The sequence below is a fragment of the Corvus moneduloides genome, chromosome 2, assembly GCF_009650955.1.
Source record: "Corvus moneduloides isolate bCorMon1 chromosome 2, bCorMon1.pri, whole genome shotgun sequence".
Taxonomy (NCBI): Eukaryota; Metazoa; Chordata; class Aves; order Passeriformes; family Corvidae; genus Corvus; species Corvus moneduloides.
This window is the reverse complement of record NC_045477.1, coordinates 104,008,910-104,030,943: the sequence shown is the minus strand read 5'-3', so window position 1 is coordinate 104,030,943 and position 22,034 is coordinate 104,008,910. Positions and strand designations below refer to the sequence as shown.

The 22,034-nt window shown below is 39.0% G+C and overlaps 1 protein-coding gene across 1 annotated transcript in view; it reads left to right on the top strand.

The window, feature by feature from the left end:
- Positions 1 to 8,999: 8,999 nt before the first annotated feature.
- Positions 9,000 to 22,034, top strand: part of MID1 (midline 1) — a 251,547-nt gene continuing 238,512 nt past the window's right edge. Inside the window, exon 1 of the mRNA XM_032100628.1 lies at positions 9,000 to 9,104. The gene's annotated coding sequence lies outside the window, so the exon portion shown is untranslated. The remainder of the gene's footprint in view (positions 9,105 to 22,034) is intronic.

Genomic DNA, 22,034 nt, shown 5'->3' with positions numbered 1-22,034 from the left:
AGCTAAACTTTCTTTATTGCACATACTGTCTCCAGGGATGCTGGTGGTGAAGATGACTGGTTAGAGGTTATTTGATGATTTGGTTTTATTCCTCCAGTGACAGATCTACTACTTTCCTGCTGTCTGACTACTTGCAGTAGTTGGTAAGGTGATGTCAAATTTTACAGAAAAATAAGTATCTAGAGGTGGGAATCAGCTGACAAAGTGTTTGAGTCAACAATCAATATTCACTTTACAGTCCCCAGAGAAAAATAGGCACTTAGAGGGCATAATTCCTAAAGCAGATGCCTAAAATAGCTGAGCTAAACGGAGCCCTGGAAGTGCTGATTTCATATACAGCAAGAGCCTATAACTTAGAAGTGGAGGCAGCTGTATTGTGGATGTGGGAAGATGTTTTCATTGCAGGAATCTGATCACAGAACATGCTGCTATAGGGTAAGGTGGCCTCCACGTACACAGAGCTGATTGTTGTGCTACGTGCAACACACGTACCTGGGAGCTGACTTGACAAGTGAGTTTAAGCTTAATTCCTCCACATCTCAGCATACTATACCAGGTGTAAATGCTGCTTGAGAGAGCAAGCAGCTTGGCAGGGCAGTGCCTTCCCTTTGCCTTGGGTTTGTGACTGGCAGTGTAGATGCTGTGTGGCAGGGCCAAAAGAGCAGAATAATGGTGGAGTGGTCTGGCATGATAAAGCCTCCCCCTTTTCTTTCCTGTGGATCTCCTGAACTTGCTACTTAACAACATTTAAATCTACATCAGAAGAGTATTTATGGGTAAAAGTAATAAAATCCTTGGGAAGAAGGCTCCAGTTTAAGGAGGTTCAGGTGTCACTCAGTAGCAAGCCTTGGGTAGCAGGAGGCAATGGAACAATGGAGGAGACATATTTCCTTCTAGGTAGATGAAAATTTTCCTCCGTTATTTCCTATCTGCTGGTCTTCAGCTATAATCCTTTGCTTGCTGTCAAAATAATTTTCAGACAGTTAGGGAGGGTAACCTTCTGAGCATTTCTGGTCACTCTATATTATATGTATTTAATTATATGAACTAAGTTAAAATAAACTGAATACAGAGAGGCTACTTGGATAGCTATGGAATTTTACAGTCCTTAAGACTTTGCAGAACTGGATCTTTTCTACTCTCACAAGCCAAATACTGTAAAGGAATTTTTATATGTAAAGTCCTAAACAAAGGTTCCAAAGTATAGGCTGAAAGAAGTTATCTACTAGAGTCTTTTACATATTTTACAGGATTATCTGCTGCACTATTTTGAGTATACTATCTAATCTCCCTTTAAGTATTTCCTCTTCTGATATCCCAGAAGTTTCTCTTGGCAGACTTCTCCAGTGATGAATAACTCTTATTTGGAGATTTGTCCTTACATCTAATCTAAATTTGTTGTGTTTTAGGTGAACATTTTCCATGAACAATCACGATCAAGTCTCTTTCTTTCATCTTGTTTCTCTCAAAAACTCCTTGAAAGTTCCATATTTTGTTTAAACTACATGTCCTTTCCATCTTGTTCCTTATATCTTGCAGCTTTCTTAATGTTCTTCATCTTTGCTGCTCTCTCATCTTCACAGTGAGAAGGTCAAAGGATATCCTAAGTGAGGCCTCAGCTGTCATGTGGATACATGAATTATTACCTCCGTATTCTTAAGTACAGTTCTTTGAATATGTGTTCTTTGTATACCAGTATTATGTCTGATTTTCATTTCTATCGACACAAAGTCTAAAAATGCACTTTAACTAGTTATTTTCAATAAGTTTTGGAATAAAAATAGTTCACTGTGTACTGTAAGTAGTGACTGGGACAGATCACTTTTTATTAAAAACACTTGGTTTTGCAATATACACACATTTCTCCTTATGTGCTGTCAAATGGTTTCCTTCCCTTTCCTCATCTGGGAACTCCATGACAAAAGTTGCTGTTGACCAGTGTTTCAGATTTTCCACATGACAAAGACCTGTAAATAAAAAATTCCACACTTTCCTTTAAATACTCCAATCTCTCAGAATGCAAATTTTTGTCTGGCCTTTACTGTCTTTCCCTAAGTTTTGATGTTATTTTGCACACAGTTAGGCTTAAAGATATGGACTATTTAAAACTAAGGATCAAACTAGTCCATGTGTTCTACCAAGAAATAGCGGTGTTTGAGTCACAATAATCTGCTTACTATCCATTTTAATCAATATTTTCTTAGTCATGTGACTCATTTTCACATACTCTTTGGCCAGCAGTCATAGCTCCTAATTTAAGGAATGTAACTGGCCTTTTAAGCCATGTGTGTGGTCACCCCTCTGAAGGGTTAAGAGAGGTACGCCTCTCTCAGGTGATCCACTGTCTGAGAAACAGCAGTATTTTTCTTCCAGAAACTGCAGAACAGCTTACGGTGGCTGAACTCCAGTTTTCAGTACTTCACCTCTGTAGTCAGGTAAAGTGAATTCATGCAGTTGCCGAGCTGTGAGTCCTTCAAAAGTGCTAGGGAAAGTGTGTCAACAAACCGTGAGTTCTATGCTGCCCTCATGGCAAACAAGGGAACACGCAGTCCTGCATTGCCTTTCCTGCCCACTCCTGCTCTGGAACACCTCTCTGGGCTCGTTTAGGATTTTCCAGTACACATGCTTTCTTCCATTTTCTGCAGTATTACATGGGATGAGATACAAAAATTCACGTGGCAATGACTCTTTCATTTGCAGCATCATCCTTCTCCTCCACGTAAAATCATGTTACTGATTTAACTAATCTGAGAGTTATGTCAGTTCAAACATTAATGACATTTCTACTGCCCCATCATTAGCAAAGTATGCTTAATGTGGAAGGTGCTGCAGTTAAAGACATCTTGAGAGGACTTTAAAACAAAGCTTCAAGCACAGCTGGTCAGCATTAAGCATCACAGTGCTTACAATCCCCAGTGCTGATGTTGACATGAAGATAATTTCTGCTGTCTGGAGTTCTGTAGCATTAAGAATTAAGTGTTTTCCAAATGTCCTTCTCAGTATAAGTATTCTGAGAGTTTTTTCCCCGGACCCTAAGGAGTTTACACAGTTCTGAAAGCCTGTTTAATTGTCTGGTTTATTTTCCAAATGCCATTTAAATCCATCTCTAATCTTCATTAATAAAAACATTATAATTACTTCATTAACTTTTCCAGATAAAGTGTTTAAACTCTTAAGAAGCAAATAGCTATTTGCTGGATCGTGTGCTAATGGCTTCATCTAATACCACAACCTTGAGTTTTAAATGTATTTAATGGAAACATAAAGCTCTTGTTTAGTGTAAACATGTTACTGAAACCTGAAGAACACATGGTACAAGGGTAAAGATAGCAACTTGTTGTGTTACATTGATTTAATGATGCATTTTGAAAGACTGGTGAGGAAGAAAGCTCAATTCATTTCCCAAGGGTAAAAATAATACCCTTAGTCATTGGCCTTAACTTGTTTTGACATCTTTGTTTCTGTGTAAAGGTTAAGTAATGTGGTCAAATTTTATAAGTAATGCTTTATTAATGAAGTACTTGCATTAAGGTTGTAAAATGGAACACCAGATCAGGAAATAATAAAAAGTAAGGGTTGTATCATAAAGTTAACTGATCCGTACAGCTAGTGCTCCCCAGATAAGGTACGTGCTCAGCTGCCCACAGTATGTGCAGTTGTGAGTTACTGCTTCTGAATAACTTAACCTTTTAGTTTCTTCTTTTTTGAATATTTTCATTTTCAGCCTGAATGTTGAATGAGTGTAGCTTCTTACATTAATTTTTACTTTGCTGGAAGAAAAGCATAGCATGTTAAACCCTTGTGCTTTCTATTAGCTGAGTATATAAATTACAGTCTGTGACTACATAGCTCTCAGGCCCAAGTCTGTGGCTAGTGTACCTGCTGACATGCAGATCTTGTGGTTTTCCCTGAAGTTCCTGCATGCACATAGTTATAGTCAAGGATCTTGTGGCTGAGAGACAACAACTTCAGCTGTTTCTCAGATGTGTGATTATCATTTAGATGCCTCTAGTGCATTTCATGGTGAAGTCAAATGACTTCAGTGGGCCACTGCAGAGGGCAATGTAGCATGACAGTTTTTTACTTTTCCATGAAATGAGATGGAAGCATTTACACAGGCTGCTCTGAGGGTATCTTCTGTGAGGTACAAGCAGGTAGCTGATGAGTAGTAAAGAGAAATTTCCAAAACTTCTCTGCTGTTAGTCTCTGGACTGGACAGTTCACTTTCTCACCCCTACCCCAGTGAGCAAGGGAAGAAAACAGGAAGAACAGAAGCGAGAAAACTCATGGGTCAAGACAAAGAGGGTTTAATAGGTGGGTGTGGTGGGAGGCACAGCAAAGTAACAGAGTCACCACACTACAAGGCAAACCAATGCCCAGCCACTCTCCAAACAGTGGTTACTTTGGGAAGCCACCCTCCTTGTTCTTAGTCTGTCTTGGGTGTTGATAAATTTTTGTTACATGGTATGAAACAGCTCTTTGGCCAGTTTGGGTCAGCTGTAGTTACTGGTAGTGTCCACTCCCCTTTTCTTGCACACTCCTGACCTTCTCACTGGAGTGGGGCAGTGCAGGAAAAAAGGCAATTTTGCATGTTGACGTGGTGCAAGCGCTCTTCAGTAATAGCCAAACAAAAGTACCTTATCAACAGTATTTTAGCCACAAAGCCAAAACACAGGACCATAATGGCTGCTCTGAAGGAAGTTACTTCGATCCCAGTCAAACCCACTTAGCCAGGTTTGTCCAGCAGTTAACTTGCCTGGGGAAAACTGTACGCAATACCAGGGCATTTTGTTCATAGCTTGTTCAGGTTCTAAACTGAAAGTGTGAGTGTTAATGTGTATCTGTGTGTACTGACACAGTATCTTACAATGCAATATTAGCATTCCGCACGTATAAGTTATTTTAATGGCAGTAAGGAAATAGCACGTGTGGACTTGTACATAGAAATATATGCAGAGCTTTAGGTTTTTAAGCTAACAGACCTTTTGATGTAGAAAGAGAGATGCACTATAACACTGCATATCTTTGAAGAGACTTGTATGTGAAACAAAGGCTGTTAGAACTGAATCTGCCTCATTTGTCGGGTACTCACTGCTGCCATTTTAGCTGAACACATTACTTGATTTGAGGACTGGGTAATGTAGCTGAGAACAAACAATAAACTATTGAATGAATGATCTTGTTGCACTCCACAAAACAGAACGTACATTGTGGGATGTCGGTGATGCACATCTCTGAGGGAAACTGAAGATGTAAAGATGCAGATACCAAGATGAGGTATGAAATCTTGCCCGTATCAAAGTGAAGGGAAGTGTTGCCATTGCACGTAAGAAATTAGAACTTCAAGAATGCATTAACAGCTTGATTCTGGAAAATGTGCAGCCATCGTGCTGTGCAGTGAAACTTGAGAGATCTCTGTTGCTTTATACTTACCTGGCTAAATTGAGCCAATTTATTTAGCCACTCAAGTGTGGACAATTTCAGCCTACAATGAACTTCAGAAGCAAACCTTGTTATTGAGTGAAATTCAGTGAAAGGAGACTAAATCTGCTGTGTTTCAGCCTGAGCATTTCATAGGGAAAAAATTCAAGGCAGATCTTTAGAGACTCATGGCAAGATGATTGGAAACCAACATTTCATCTTTTATATACAAGAAATAGATATTATGGAAATGTATGTATAGGAAATACTGCTCTTACCTACTCCATTCAATCAAAATTCACCATGCAAATTTCCACTAGGTTTCCATTTCTGGTACAAAAGTATAAATAGTGAAAGGACAGTGTATTTAAAGAATGGGCAGAAGTCAGAGAAGGAAAATCCATCAGTCTTTTCATAAGAGACAGTATTTCTTAAAAATCACCTTTTGAGATGAAGGAAGCGTGGCTTGTAAGGCATGCAACTGGAAGGAAAGAGAAAGGCAGCAATACATTGATCAATAACCAAGGTTCTGCCTGGGACTCTGGTTGGCTCTGCTGGACAAAGGTCATTTGGCTTACAAATAGGTACTGTCTAAACAGCAAGGACTAAACTAACGCCAATAAACTGTTTGTATGGATTGTGCACAGGAAACAAGCTAATGACACACTGAATGAGAGTGTCTATTTAATGCTGGGCTTTTGCTGGGGGCAGCTTGGACCACGGTAGTGAAGAAAATAACTCCTTCTCATCAACTGCATTCATTTCTAATGAATATTTTAATTCCTAGCATTAAACCCAACATATTCTAGATGTCTTCTCAGATCTTTTCGTATAGCCTCTGTCGCAGAATACAAGCTCAAATCTACTAGACCTCTTCCTGGAGAAAAGGAGAGGATGGTTTCAGCGTAATTAGTGTTATCTTAGCATTGCGTGCAGATATGTATATGTGACAGCACAGTAAATGGGGGTAATAAGTCTAGGTTACTCTCGGCTTCAAGAATTAGCTGGATTGCTTGAGAATTATATAGAGGTTTCTTAAAAAAAAATAAAGGACTCAAATAAAAAAGATCTGACTATGACATCTATTATGATGATTAACTGCTGTTGATGTTTTAGCAGAGACATGCAATTAAAATATAAATAAATTTCATTCTGATTTATGTTTGAGGAAAAATGATTATTTTACTTAAAGTGTTTTTTAAGCAAAGAGATTCTCTCTTACAAAGGTAGCATACGCAGCACTCGGGGAGACTTTTCATGCTTTTGCCAGCAATCTAATGAAATCACAGCTTGGGGGCCAGCAACTAAAGCATGAGATTTCGTGCCTGGCTATAAGAGCCTAAATCCCCCAACTGATTCACCATACGATGTTTGGGTAAAGAGATAGAGGTAAATGGGTATGTCAGGAGGTAAAAGGGTGTGTCAGGTGTAGAGTATGAAAGGTAGTTGAGTTTTCAGCTTGAAACTACGGTAAGAAAGCACATGTATGGGCACTGAAGAAGTGGTGAGAAAATCCTTAATTGAGGGAGTATTTTAGATAAATGAATGTGATGTTTATTGTGGGGTCTGGGTTAACAAACAGAAAAAGTGCTGGCCTAAGGACAGAGTGTCCACCATACTCGAAGTAATATCTACTATCTAATCTACTATTAGCTTAATAGCCCTCTTAAAATTCCTTTGTTGTTGCAGTCTTGGGAATCTGATGAATTTTAATTGGCTTGACTCACGTGAAAAAACTGATACTCATTCAGGAGCTGGTCACAAGCTCACTGGTGGTAAGGGAATACTTGGCTGTGTAGTCCACTGCAAATGCTTTATCACAGGATTATGAACTTGGCAAGGCCAAGATCCGCTTCTTATGCAGTGAAGCCACAAGTGAGTTAACTGCCCCAAAAGAGTTGAATGAAGATCATTATACCAAGCCCCTGGCCACATATTCCTGATTCCCTATATACTGTACAGAGAGACTATTTTAGATGTATTTATTGAGTGTCTTACAACTTTTATTGGTATTGTTTTTCAATTTTCTCAACTTCTAAGCCAAACGCCTTCAGTATCATGAGGCTGAATGTTTATGCCTCAGGGAAAGAGAAAAATTATAACTAAAGAAGTATTGAAACCATTAGGAATGGACATTAGGAATAGCTTTTCTGTGCAGTATATTATTTAATGATCTTCAAGTCATATATTGTGCAGCAAAAAAAAATGCTGTAGTCCTGTGGATAATGACAATTTCCAGCTTTTGGGTGGTACACTGTTGTTTCTAACACTCCATAGGTCAGCAGGAAGCCAAATTCGTGTCTCTTGTGCATTTTGAGTTATAGACAATATATCCAGGGGACAGAAATAAAGAAAATTGTATATTTTAGAGCTCATTGTTTGGGTTTTTTTAAGTCAGCCTCTCATAATTTTATCAAATCTTGAAACTTTTCACATTTTCGCTCATTTTTTTGTGTTTCTCCATCAGTTGTTTTATTCCTTTTTTCCTTATCCTCATGCTTCTTGCTGTCTAACTCCTCTTGCATATCAACAGTGTTTTAGAGGTGGAAGTGCCATAACTAACAGTGAATCATGTCTGAATATAATAAAGTGACACATAATTTTCCCTGTAATTAATTAATTAGTTGCCTGCTGAAGTTCTTCTGGGCAAGCAAGTTGTATTTGCAGAAAAGGGTTAGTGAGTAGTGAGCAGGCAAGATGATGAAAAAAATATGTGAAATACATATGTCACTGCTCTGCAGAGTGTGACACAGTTCTTGGTACTTCCTCTATCTTTATTTCCCTGTTTAGGTAGGGGTGTGTCTGTTAATGTATTGCAATCACACACTTCTGACAAAGAGAGATCTGTCACCAAATGCTTAACTATTACGTTGCATAGAAAAGGAACTGAGAAAGAGTAAAACAAGCTTTTCTTACACTGCATCTTTCCATTGATACCAATTATGCAATCCTCATTTTCTAACCTTTTCACATAACACTTTATATATGGTAGTCTTTATATGGAAACTCCAATATTGTGGGATTTATTTTAACTTTATCAGAAGGTGTATGCACAAACCTTTGTCACCTTGTAGTACATTGTTGGGGGTCTCCTCCCCCCGCCATGTAGTCCTGGGAGAGGGGGTTACAGTAATCCCCGCTGTAGCAGTACATACACATACCTTTGTCACCTCCACTTTTCTAGGATGGAAATGTAGGCTGAGTGTTCTGTAAAATATTCAAGTGTTTAATGTAATGCTAACATAGTACTCAGTATTGCTACGGCTTTAAGTAATAGAATAACTTCATAGGTGCTAAACTACTGCAAAGAAACTGTTCTCCCTTCTGAAGACCCTTCACCACGCCTTGCTATGCAAACTTCAGGCACTCGGACCCATTTGGTATCTGTGGAGTTAACTAAGCTAAGCTTACTTCCAGTTAGCCTCTGTCACCAGGAATGCAATTTGTGTTTACCTATATAAGGAAACCTGTTCGTCCTAAAGGAGCTCGGCAGGGCTGCCTGTGCCTGCGAGAGGGGCGAGGGCGAGCGCGCTCCGCGGAGGGCGGGCGGGGGCAGGACCGGACCCAGCGCACCCCCGGCGGCGGCACCGCAGCGCCGCGCCCGCCAGGGAAGGACTGTCCCCCCTCTCCTTCGGCTTCTGGAAAAGAGAAAAAAACTGTCAGGGGCAAAAATGGAGAAGCAGGTATGTCAGGCGGATCCTCGCAGCTGGAGGGTGACGGGGCCGGGGTGCGGAGAGGGTCGGAGCGAGACTTGCCCTTCCAGCTCTTGTTCCCTCCGAAAGCGGCTTGTGAGTTCCGTGGCGGCTGCGGAGCTGCGGGAACAACTGCCGTAACTTATCTGACATTCCATGGGCTCCTAAGTCGGATGCACCTTCGTGTTACTGCAGAGATTCTCAAACTTTCTTAGCTCTGATGGAACACAGATGTGAGCTGAGACTGGAAATAAAGCTGAGATGCTTCGGTCAGTTGGCTGAAGCGCTGCAAATCCGTGGTGCTATCACCCTAGTATGTGTGGGAAAAGAAGTTCTTGACATGTTTATTGTTTGGTTTTGGTCTTTTTAACCTTAAAAATGCACATTTTGTAGAAGGTGCACTCCTTTACCATGTCTAGGGTTTTGGTGTATTTTATATGGATGTGTGTGAGTGCAGCTAAGTCAGCATAGCTGGAATGTGTTTGTTAGAATACAGGGAGTTCCTGTAGTAATAAAGATTTTGCAGTGAGTTAAAAAGTAAGCTTCAGGTACTGTTATAGGAAATATAAGCTAAACAGATTCTGCTACAATAGGGATTACCCAGTGGAAAACAAGGATTTGTATTTCTTAGGAAGTATTTGCAGAGTATGATAACATTTTTAAAACAGTCTTCCAGTAAAATCCTCACAAAGATGGAGAAATTTTTCCCTGAAGATTTTACTCAGGATATAATGAAAAATAAAGTTGAAAACCAATTTCAAATAGATTTCTAGCTGTAAGAATACTGGTATGCAGTCCTTCAGGACAGTTTCTGTTAAGTAGCAGCATGTTCATTGTGGAACTTTATTTAAGTTTTCTGCCATTATGGTGTAAAACATAGGAATGGAAAAATAATTTCAGTTGATCTCTTGGAGTACCTTCTAAGGAAAAAAAGGTGCAGAGAACTAGTCAAAAACAGGTGGAGTGCATTTTCAGAATGATTTTGGTTTTTCTAACATTGGAGACTGATAGACATATGATTACTTTCCTCTTATTTTCATGGTTATTCATATTTATGTGTGCCCAGGCATGTGAATGCACTAGTAATTGGAGAGGTAGCTATATCTTTCCTAGCAGTCAAAGCGGGAAAGTGAAATGCCTAGGAGGTTAGAAGCTTACAATAAAGATTATTATTATTTAAAACCCCTCTTCCTTCTAAATAGCTGTAACTTTTATGAAATAATGTCTCCCTGAGATTAGTAATAGAGTATTACCTGGTTAAAATTAATTCAGAATAAGGAAAGAATTAAAAGTCAGTTGTGTTCATACAGATTCTCATTCATTTCTGTGTAAGATTTTTCTTAACTCCTGACTTTGAATGTTGAATGAGGTTTTAATGGGAATGACACAGGATAGCCATAGTAATTTCAGCAGAGACTTTTTTAGGAGCTTCAACACCACAAAGTAGATAGCAAGTTCCTAAATACCTATTTCAGGGCTGAAGCTAATGGGTTTGTTGTCGTGAATCATCTTTGGTCGTGGTGGAAGTCACCACAGCAAAGAAAGCAGGGCTGGTGGACCAGAGCCATAATTTCTCTTGTCGCACTTCTCATCCTGGTGGTTTTGTGGAATACCTTTATTATTTTGAATTGAAAAGGACCACAGAGAAAGGACTTTTAGCAGGGCTGTTAGTAATCAAAGTGTGAATTTAAAGGGCAGGAGAAGACTCCAGGGAAACATGCCCTTAAATCACCTTTTTCAAGTCTCTGCAGTAAATTGCATTGCCCCTATCAGTTTGTCTAGCTATGTTGCAATCATTAATGGTCTTTTGATTTCCCAGTGCAAAGCAGGGTAGAAACGTGGTTCAAAGTCTCTACAGTATATTCTGGGTTGACATGAGTTTACTGTGTACCAGGATCTGAGCAGCCATTTGTGTGGCCATGCTGGTGCAGGGCTGGCCCAGGCTGCAGCCTGCCTGCCCCTTAGTGAGCTTTGTGGGTGTGACCCTTTCAAGGGACACAAGAGGAGTTGTTTCTCACCCTTTTCAGCCACAGTGCCTGCCTCTCCCACCCACAGGAGATGTGGCTTCAGAGCTTGCAGTGTCACAGTGGGACCTGCGTAAAACCAGTGTCTGGCCCGGGGTTTTACCTCAGCTTGGTGCTGTGCCTGTGGTGTTGCACAAGTTTCCATTAACCTGGATGCATGAAAAGCAAATTCTTTTCAGACCAGAACTGATGGTTCGAGATATATCCCAGGGAAGTTTTATCCTTGTTTACAGTGAGAAAAGAATTGCAAAGTTAACAAAGCAATTAAAATATGGGATAGACCCTTTGCTTTATCTGAAATCACAAGAAAATCCAGTTGCTATGACTGGATGACCATTCTCTGGCCTGAGCTCCTGCAAATCAGTCTGCTACCCTAGGCATGGGTCTCTAACCCATGTTAATAGGGGATGAGCTTTATTCACTGTTTTAGGAAGGAGATAAAGGCATTCTGACCCGGTTTAAAGACTTTTTTTCATTCATTCAAGGATTCCTTTATATCAGTTTTAATGGCAGAACTGTGTTCAGAGTGCAGTAATGGTGTTGTGTTGGACTGTATATTTTGAGGATGAATGTGTTGAACCCAGGCAAAGGCAATGAGCACATCAAGTCTGTGCATACACCTGTGATTCCAGCTTTAGCTGTGTAACTGAGACAAGACTGAATGAAAGCAGAAATACTTGGACTTGATAGTATTGATAACAAACCAAAATTATCTTCTGCCTTCCTGTTGTGTTACTGATGGTTTGATTCATAAGAACTGCTGTTCATTTGTCACTTTTAAACCAGTACGTGCTTTATGTATTTAGCACATACTATTGTAAAGTTTTCATTTAGAAATGAAAGAACATACTAAATGTCTGCAATGTTTTTCCACATTTAGTAATCTGCTCATACTAAAAAAATTAGGGCACCTTTTTTTGTAGGCTTGCTTGCCTTGCAGCCATCACCTCATTTTTGCATTCATTTTCAGATTTGCATATAATTTGAAGCTGAGTGCTCTTACACATTTGCAGGAGGCAGTTGGGTACATCATGTTTCTTCCTGGTATCTTTACACTTATTGAATAAAAAAAAAAAAAAAAAGACTAACCTTTCAAAGGTGTAACTGGAGAACTTGAAATAATAAAAGAACATGCTGTACTAGTTGCATGCTCCCTTTACGATTTTGTTAAAGGCTTTACCATTCCATTATGCTATCATTTTGTAGTGTAAGCATTTTATATGGCATGTGTGATTTCATTGCCCTTAAGTGACCTTAGTAAATTCCTTATTTCCCCTGAAGCACATACCTAATTGAAAATTGCCATCTGCAGTTGAAGAGCTCTAAGCAAGAGCTCTAAGAATAACTCAAGGTGGAAATGGGTGTCCAGAGAGCAAGGCAAAATCACTTTTTCTGTAGAATTCACTCTATTGCATGAAGTAAAATATTTGCTTTGAAGATGAATAATAAGGAATTATAGGAAGGGCATCTTTATCTGTCTGCCCAGTTCATCTGCCTAAATGCTGCTCTCCAGAGATCATGTGATCTACAAAAAGCATGTGTTGCCTAATTTTTTTAAACTTTTTTTAAAACTTACCTCTCTTCTTTCAGCCTTGGGTAAATGTATTTGGAGTTTAAAGCTAAAAATATAATTTCAAACCTGAGCTGGGCTTTCTAGCCCAGCAGCTGTCCTCACACTGCAGTGCCTCACTTGGCTCTGCTGTGCCACTTTCAGGACACAGTTATTAGGATTGCAGTCTGCAACCACAACCTAAAAATGAGATGAGAAACCTCTGGCCTAGCATTGCATTCATTACAGCTCCTGTGAGTGCAAGTGCTTAAGAGTCATGAAAATGAAGGAGGCAAAAAGCTGGACAGTGTGAAGCTGAGGAATGGCTTAAGAAGGCTCTTTCTTAGATGAGAGAACATTAAATTATGCTCTGGATTAGAAGTCTGTGACATCTGTATATTTGTTCACTATTGTGTAATGTAATTGTTTAGGACAGGAAAAATACAAGTATTTTAATTAAAAAGCCTTGGGAAATGTAAAGCATGAAATGTCTGTGATGAAGATGTGAAGTTTTTATCCTATCTTCCTGTGTGTTTATTCATTCCAAAAAGCTCAGAAAACTACTGGGCTGAAAATTAAGCCTCCACAAATTCTCTAGTCCTGTGTTATCTTGCAAGCAGTCTTACTTATGAAAGCTCATCCTTTGAATCTTTTTTTTTCCTGCATTAATTCCAAGTTATGTTTCAAAACCATTTATCAGGGTCAGAGCTTCAGAATACACACTGCTTTGAGACTCATAAGGGGAAGGTATTAAAAATATGTGACACGGGTTAGGGTCTGAGTTTACCAGCTGCTTAGGATGTACTTCCCTGATGTTTTCATGGGTTTTTTTTCTTTCATTGAAAATATTAACATTAAATCTAGGTTTTGATGGTGTAGCAAGAAATCAAGAGAAGACAAACATTTCATTGCAAATTTGGTGTGGTTTCATGTTTCATTTTTTAATATTTTTTTCACATGAAATATATTTTATGTTCAGCAAGATATCTAGAAATATACTTGAGTCGAAAAGTCTGTACAAAGGCAAATGCATGTTTCCTGATCTATCTATATCTATCATTGTAACATGTTTAATTTCATATGCATCTAAAGTCTGAAGTTACTATTTTCATATGATTGTGTGCACAGAGACTGGAATAACTGGTACTTGCTTTTAGGTAAATCAGTTAATACTCAGGATTCTCCTTGAACAAATTGAGATCTTCCATTTATGGGTTCATTAGGAGGTAGAAGTTAAGTTGAACTCTCTTTTCTTTAGTAGTTTCACTTAATGCTGGTTTTGTATTGATCCTCTGAGAGATGGATTTAGGGGGATGGCATACAAAAAAAAGCCCGCAGTTTTTTTCATTAGATATCATTATATTAAGTACCGCTTCATTTAGCATTCATGATGTTCACATTCAGTGGTATGAATGAAAGGCCATTTTTGACCCCTCATGCACAGTTGCAGTCACTGCAATGGGTTGAGAATGCTCTGCTTGGTGACACACTGGATTGCAGAGTGCTCAGGGTATCAGTTTGAAAGTGTCATGGCTTGTCTGCTGTGCTCCTCCAGGGATAAATGTGCTCCTGCTGCTGAGTTTCTAACGCTTCTGTTTTGTAGCTGCCTAGCCTGGAAAATTCTATATAAAACCTCAGATCTGGCCTCCTGAGGTGGATTTTTTTGGATAAATTTAATTTCGCTGTGTATGAAACAACATTAATGTTCCTGCTGTGTTAATTCTGTAAAACGAGTGGTGGTTTTACTATACTGTTCATATCTTAGTTGTCTCCTTCATGGGAAATTCCATCCACTTTGACTGAGGAGTTTAGGCATTAGCAGTTAATTATGAATTCTTACCTTAAGTACAGCGCCGTACCCAGAGTGGTTTAGGACATCCTATTGGTTGTGGGTTCAAAGTTATGTAGCTGTGCTTAATGCTCCAGTGGGAAATTCTGGCTACGTTGCATTTTGCCTTTGATACGTTGCCATGCCACCACCGTTAATGCAGGCTTGGACTGCAAACATCTGTTTGCTTTTATTGTACATGTGTTGCTTAAGATGTTCAGTTTTCACATGATGTGAATCACTGGACTCAATGAGCATGTATGATTTGTTTAATAAATAAGCCTTAAGTTGTGTCAATAAAGTGTATGTCCTAAGGAATTATGTATATGGTATACACAGGAGAGAAAACTGACAAGTTCACATCTAGACTTGCAAGTATTTCAGGTTTTAGTGGGTTTTTAATGGTTTGGAGGGAGTCACATAAATGTCAGTACAAAAGGAAAGATTGTGTGCATCCATATATCAAACAATAATAATGGGAACAGAGAAATGTACCTGATGTTAGAAAACAAAATGATGAAAATTCTACATCCTTCATTCTAGAATCTCACCGTATATCTGGCATGAATGGAACACTTGTAAGAAGAAACGTGCATTTTGATATCACTACATATGTTCTAGAGTGCTCTCTTTAATGAAAAGGGTACTTGGATTTGGGAAAAGTTTAGCTGTTGATCTCAGCAGTTTTTCAGCAATACCCCATAGGTACATTGATGTTTCAGAGACCTGCCATGTTGGTTCTAGTGTGTACCATTCCACATTGCTGGAATGCACAAGAAGATTGCTTTGGATTAATGAAAGTGAGTGAAATGACTTACAGTTGTTAGCTTGCATTTTAATTTTAGAGGTTAGGCTAATGTGCCTTGAAGGCTTAATTCATATGTTTCTGTACCATGAGGAGTCCAATTTGGACATTTTCTGTCACATGAGACCTAAAGTAACAAAACAAAAGGGGAAAATGGAAGATTACAGCTGAGCAGAACCATCAGCTGAAAGGCCTTTATTCACCCACAGACGTTTTAAAGTTGGTATGCAGAACTGCTATAATATGATAAAAACTAAATCAACAAGCTCTCTAGAAAGGGCCTGCAAAACCAAAAAGTTTAATTGATGGAGTCAGTATCATCTGCCAAGTTTCCAGTACAACACCCAGGCTGAGGGAGGTAGAACTAAATTTGAAAGTCACTAGCTGGCAAGCTGGTCTGAAATGAAGAAGATATAATGGAATCAAAAGAAGCATGAGTTACTATAGTTGGACAAGAAAATATAATTTATTTATAGAAAATGGGGAATAATTCAGTCAGCAGGAGTATCTGTGGGCTACCGCAAATTAGAAAATGAATGCAAGTCGCTGATGAGGCAAAATGCTGAAATGTGAAAGCCATTCTGGGAGTCATTACTGAAGGTATTATAAACAAGAGGATGAGAGGTAACCATTTTGCCCTGTCTGTTGAGACAAATGTCATCCTGAATTGTTCATCCAGTTTTATATGTGATAATTTAAGAAATACGCAAACAAACTGGAGAAAGACTAATGGAAAGCAAACCAAAAATTGTGCTAAGAAAATACGACATGGATTGCAGGAACTGAGTGTGTTTTATTGAAAATCAGGATTGCCAATGTCTCCCGTACAAGCATCTTGTGAACTAATATTCTGTCCATCTGCCTTCACCCAGAGGTCCAAGGAGGATCTGAGCTTTTCTTGCTGCCCACTGCTGCCTTCATATGAGAACAGAAGGTGAACATGCCCAGTTGCAGCAGCCACCCCCAAATCTGGAAACTCATTGGCTTTCCTATCAAAGTGCTACTTGCATGAGCTCAGCTTGGTGAATTGCTGTCTAGAAAAGAGAATAAATAAAACAGACATGGTTATAAATATAACAGCACAATTGCTCTTCATCTCTTGAGTATGGAACAAAAGGCAATTTGCAGTAATGGTGGGTTTCATTAGATTCTAGGAAGAACTCTGCAGCTGGTATTTAGGCACTGTGATGGGTTACCCAAAGAAGCTGCCAGGTCAGTCTTTGGAGATTTTTCAGGCAAATATTTTCAGAAAAAAATATTTGTTGTGGAGGGTATAAGTGTAGTTGATCCTCATGGTGAGAAAGGAATGACTCCACAAACACCTTTTCAGACATATTGCTGTAATTGCTTGCTTACATTGTAGTTGCTATGACTTTGGCTGTGTCCCTACCTTGAAATCTGGAAATATTTTCCAATTTCAGACCCCAGCATGTCTCATATCCATGTCCCAATACCACAGCAGTGCTTAAGCTGGGTCTGCGTTTTCCTTTCCTGTCCAATTTACGCCTCCAGTTGCCATACTCTAACCAGGTGCTAGTAGATCAGCTGGTGTCTCACAGGTGGCCTTTACCTGTAAAGAGAAACTTCAGCCTCAGATTGGGATCCACCCTTTACTCCAATGGGTTCTGATAGCATAGACTCACTGCTTTGGAATTTGGGAACCCTGAATGACTACATTACTTTAGCTTCTGCCCAGTTATTAGTCTCAAGAGTTATTGCCATGACTCCCATTTTAACATTAGCGTTTAGTAACAACAAATACAGAGATTACATGAATGAATACAAAGCCTAATAAAATAATGGTAAAAGAATGGATAGTTACATGTGAAACCACTGTCATTTGCTCTACAAAATGCACCCCTGTTTCTCTTACTATGTAGATCGTGTGATGTAGCCATGAAAACTGAAACAGCACAATCTCTGTAGATGTAAAGCAAGCAAGAACATAACTACTGTAAATAAAGGTGTGCATTGTGTCAGTGGAGGAGAGGAGGCTGTTCTCCTGAGCACTGAATCTAAGCAGGAGGTAGATTGGATGATTACACGACAAGGTTTTCCTTGGAGAGCAAATTTGGTTTGTTGTGTGAAATGTGTTATTGATGTGCTATGGGCAACAAATGAGCCCGTCTGCCCCGTTGGTGTGGCAGTGCTGAGTCATTGATTACAGGTGATCGATGCTGCACACTGCGGTGCTATACCCATTAAGCTCACTGTGAGAATACAAGGCATAGCATTCAATCAATAAGGCCCCAGATTAAAGGCAATGATCCAGGAAAAGGAGAATGTAAAAATAGAAAAACAGAGAAATGGAAGTGAGATTAATTTCGTCTACTTGATACTTCCCATAACCTCATTCTCGTGACTCAGCATTTCCGAGGTTAGCTCTTTTGTGAGATCATGATACATGAGGTCTGTTTACTAAATGAATTCCTTAATGATAGTTAAATAAATTGTTAGCGTCTAATTCATGAAATGGTAAATGTTTAACTGTTGACCTTCCTAAAATTAGAAAATTAGCTCTTATTGTAATTTTAAAATATAGGTGAACATTTTTATTAGCAGTAAACGTTTTTTACTAACACAGGCATCCACTTGAATCAGTCCATCTGTTCACTTGTCTTTGAATATTTTATTCTGATTTGGAGGAGGGTGAAAAGGTGTTACAGCAGAGATATCTGTTCACAGAACAACCTGCTTTCTATCATACTGTTCAAAGACATCTCTCAGTGGCAGAGCCTGAATATGATTCACTCCTCCTTTCATAGCTGGGGCTGTTCTTCAGAACTCTTTTTCAGGGCAGTATTTAGCCAGAGTGGCAAGACGGCCACTGTGAATTTCACAGCTCTCTGGGCTAAGACAATGTTGTTGACTGGGGACTCCATCTTGCAAAAGGGATGCCATAATGCATCCTGCTCATTCTTGTTGGAAATTTGTTGTCTTCCACAGTGGTTTCTGTCTTAATTCAATCCTCATTCTGAGCACAGAGGAAAGGAATGCAGTCTCAGGCAGCTAATGTGTAACTGTTAGAAAAAATACTTGGTTTTTGATGGCAATAATTACTACAACCGTTAATTACTGTATTTTGGGGACAGAAGCATATGATTTCATACTCATAGGCAGCATCACTATATGACTCTCTTTCTGAGGTTTAGAAGTTTTCCATCTAAAAATAATTTGCAAAAATTAAATTGAACCAGGCTACTAAAATATTCAGTAATTTTAGGCAACTGTATAGCCATATGTCTACTCCAACCCAGCTTTTGACATATTGCCTGCAATAAAATACTCTTTAAAAAGTTTGGACAGACTACATCTAAAGCTAAAACTTGTTTGAAAGATGACATTTTTCTGTGCAAGGTTCAATATTTCTCCTAGATCAGGACTGGATCAGTGTTTTTTCATGGTTTTATATTCTGAAAAAAAAAATCTCCTGAACAATAATGTGCAAATATGGAACCAATATTCAACAAAAAACACTCTGTACTTTCTAAAGAACTGTGTCTCAGCACCTTTCCTTCACCGAAATATTTTAACACTAGATCGCGAAAGATGTGTGTTGCAACCTAGGTTTTGCTCGACTTCAAGGTGTGTGAAGTGTGATGTTAAATTTTGACTGCTGTGCCTGTTGTAATCAGTACCCCAGACCAAGACCTACAACATCCCCATTACAGAGGGTGATAGGCTGCCCTCTTCTGATATTGAGAAACTTCATTAACTTTTAGCCCCAGTGCATAGTTTCATTTGCTTTTGATTTTCTTTCAAGGGTGGTTGCCAGTTACTATTCTCCTGAGAGCTGGACAAAGCACATAGACTTGTAAGCACCACAAGAGTGCTTTAGGTTTTATCTACCTTTTTATTACTAATTTGCCCAGGAAATGCAAGATGTGTGCTAGAGACCTTTCCCTCTCCTAAAGAGGCAGTGCTATGGCCACAAGGTGACGTATCTGTGTGAATATAAACTTATTCCATCCTAGAGTGCCTGTGTCACTGGAAGAAAAATGTCACAAAAATCAGGACTTTGTGGTTTTCTCGTGAGAGCTGTCACAAAAGGAAGGAGCTACCCTGGCTTGTGGGCCTAACTAATGTCACTCTTATGTTTTACATTATGAAGATGTTGACCCAAAAAATATAGGAATTTTTCCGCCCACATGGAGGCTGCAAATGCAACAGACGGAAAACTAAGACTAAATCAAAATAGGCTTTCAACAGCCTTAAAAGCTCCTTTTAAAGGTAGGTGCCTCCATAGGCTTGTGGGACTTTCATTAACTTGGGCCTCCTGAATTATGAATCGGTGGAGATAGCAACTAGGTTCCGAGATGTTTGTATAAGCATAGAACCTGATTTGTTTGTCTTGGATTTTTAAAAACCAAAGTTTGTCCAAATTAATCAGTCTTTCACTGTAAATTGTTTGGTACAGACTCTGAAGAAGTCAGTGTTGTTTACACCTGGTTCCTAGGCCTCATGTTTAAGCCACTGTCTTTTTTTCAGTAGAGGGTGAATGGGGATGTATCTGTTGAGCAGAGTGCTGGGAAGGTGAGAGTGTTGCACTTTCCCATCTAGGAGAGACTGTTCCCAAGGCCTATTCTTCTGTGCTCATGAAATCATATGGTCTAATTCCCTTGGAGGATTCTTTCTGGTGATACATCAGCTGCAGCTAAGGATTCCTTTCTCAGGATGATCAGCATTTTCAAAGCAATAATATTAGTCTGCCTGCAATTCCTAGGGGAAAAAAGGGTTAACTTATGAACTACAGGGAGCAGAGAGCCCTGTGTTCATGGGACCACAAGGCTCTGAACATATAAATTAATAGAATAGTCCATGTAAAGTGAAACTGACTTTGTTTTTAAAACTTGCAGGTGCGTAATGAAATCTCTCTGTATTATCAAAATTCATCAAAAGTAACAAATACATGAAAGAGCAGAGGGCAGTTTTTCTATTGTTTCCTATATTCACTTTTACTACCTGCCACTGTTTCCTCATGCTCTCAGACAGGTAGAACATTTTCTCATGTACAGTGGTAACCACTGTAGACTATGTTGAACATTTATGACTGAAACACAACTCTTCTGTTCTCAATTGCACTGATTTAACTTTTAAGTTTCTGTGAAACTGCAGGGAGAAAGGGGCTTTTAAGATACTATAAAAGGTGAAGGGATCTTGCCTTTTTCTGTCATGACTTGTTAGAAGCCTACACTTGGTTTTGGACAAAGGCTTCCAGACAGCTGGCTTCCCTCCAAAGTGACTTCCAACTTTATTCTTAAAGGAAGAGATCCCAGGTGCAGCAGACTGAATTAATACGGGATTTAATATGAAAGCTATCCTTTTCTTTTTCTTCTATATCATGTTTCCTTTTTCTGTCTAATGTAAGATAGGTATAATTCCAATCTAATTTACGATTGCAATGGTAAGTACACTTTCCTTTTGACTCGTCAGGTGAAAAATACTGCTGTGTTGAACCCCACTGTCCATGAGTCTTACAGAACATAAGGACATCAGTTCTTCTGCCCTTCTGCAAAAAAGACAAAACATCTTTCTGTTTCAAGAGAGATTCTTCATCACATATGTTGTCCTAGAATTAAGATGCAAGCTAATAAACTGAAACAATAGGAACAAGACTTCCTTTTTCAATACAGTGTTCCTTTGCAGTGTACTGTTTATCTGCTACAAATAAAGGTGGTTATAAGGAATACAAATGTCTGAAAAGATCTCAAAGGCACAAAAGAGGAGTTATTTACAGTGTTTCATCCCAGCATGTATCAAGGAGGATGTTGAATGAGTATTACAGAAGCACTCAAACTGCACTGATCAGCACACAAGAATTAATATATGGTGTGTGACAATTTTTGGGAGATCTGTATCCAATTATAAATTCCTCTTGGGTTTATGACTAACATTTATGGAGTAGTCTTCCAAGGGAAGTGGTGAAGCTCTGTGTACTCAACCATTGGGAAATGAGGTCTGCAAAGTGTTTGAAGGCTCCTCAGAAAGCAGATCTGAGAGGAGCAGTGGCGTGGATGTGATGACATGGTGGAGTTCCCACATCTCAATTCTGACTTGTCAAATTTTGACAGTTGTGCTGATGCAGAAGCACAAGGGTGTGCCAAATTTATAGCATTCAGAATAAATGAACTCCTTCCTCCATCTCTATTATTAGAGAATTTTCAGATTGGAGGTTTTATTGGTTGTGTTTAATTTGGAAACATGCATGCATTTGAGATTCAGGGGAAATGTGTGACAGTTTAACTAAGGAATCACTGCTCAAAGCACAAGAAATAAGCTCTGAAATAGCAAATGTCCCATCAATTAAATGACTGATCTGTGTTATGAAAAAGAGAAAAAAGGTGAAAGGCCTGGTGCCTCTATTACATGGAGTGATATTAGAACCCACTGTGGACTTTGTAGCATGTCTATAAAGAACATCTCAGCCACTTACTCAGAAATATGGCAAATAACCATATTCCATATTTGCTGATGCTCCTGTGAGTTATTTAAATATTTCTGGTTCATGCTTTATTTTTTTTCATCTACTCTTTTTGATTGAAAGCATGAGTTGGTCAAAATATTTACTTTGAAATATTGATTAATTTGGACTACACTTCTGTTATAAAAAGGCTCTTCAGTCTTAAGAACAGCCATTAAAATGGAGGATGCGGAGGAGAAACAGCGAAGCTGGCTTCAAAAGTGCATATGAATTTGCTCTGATACAGGCTCTCAG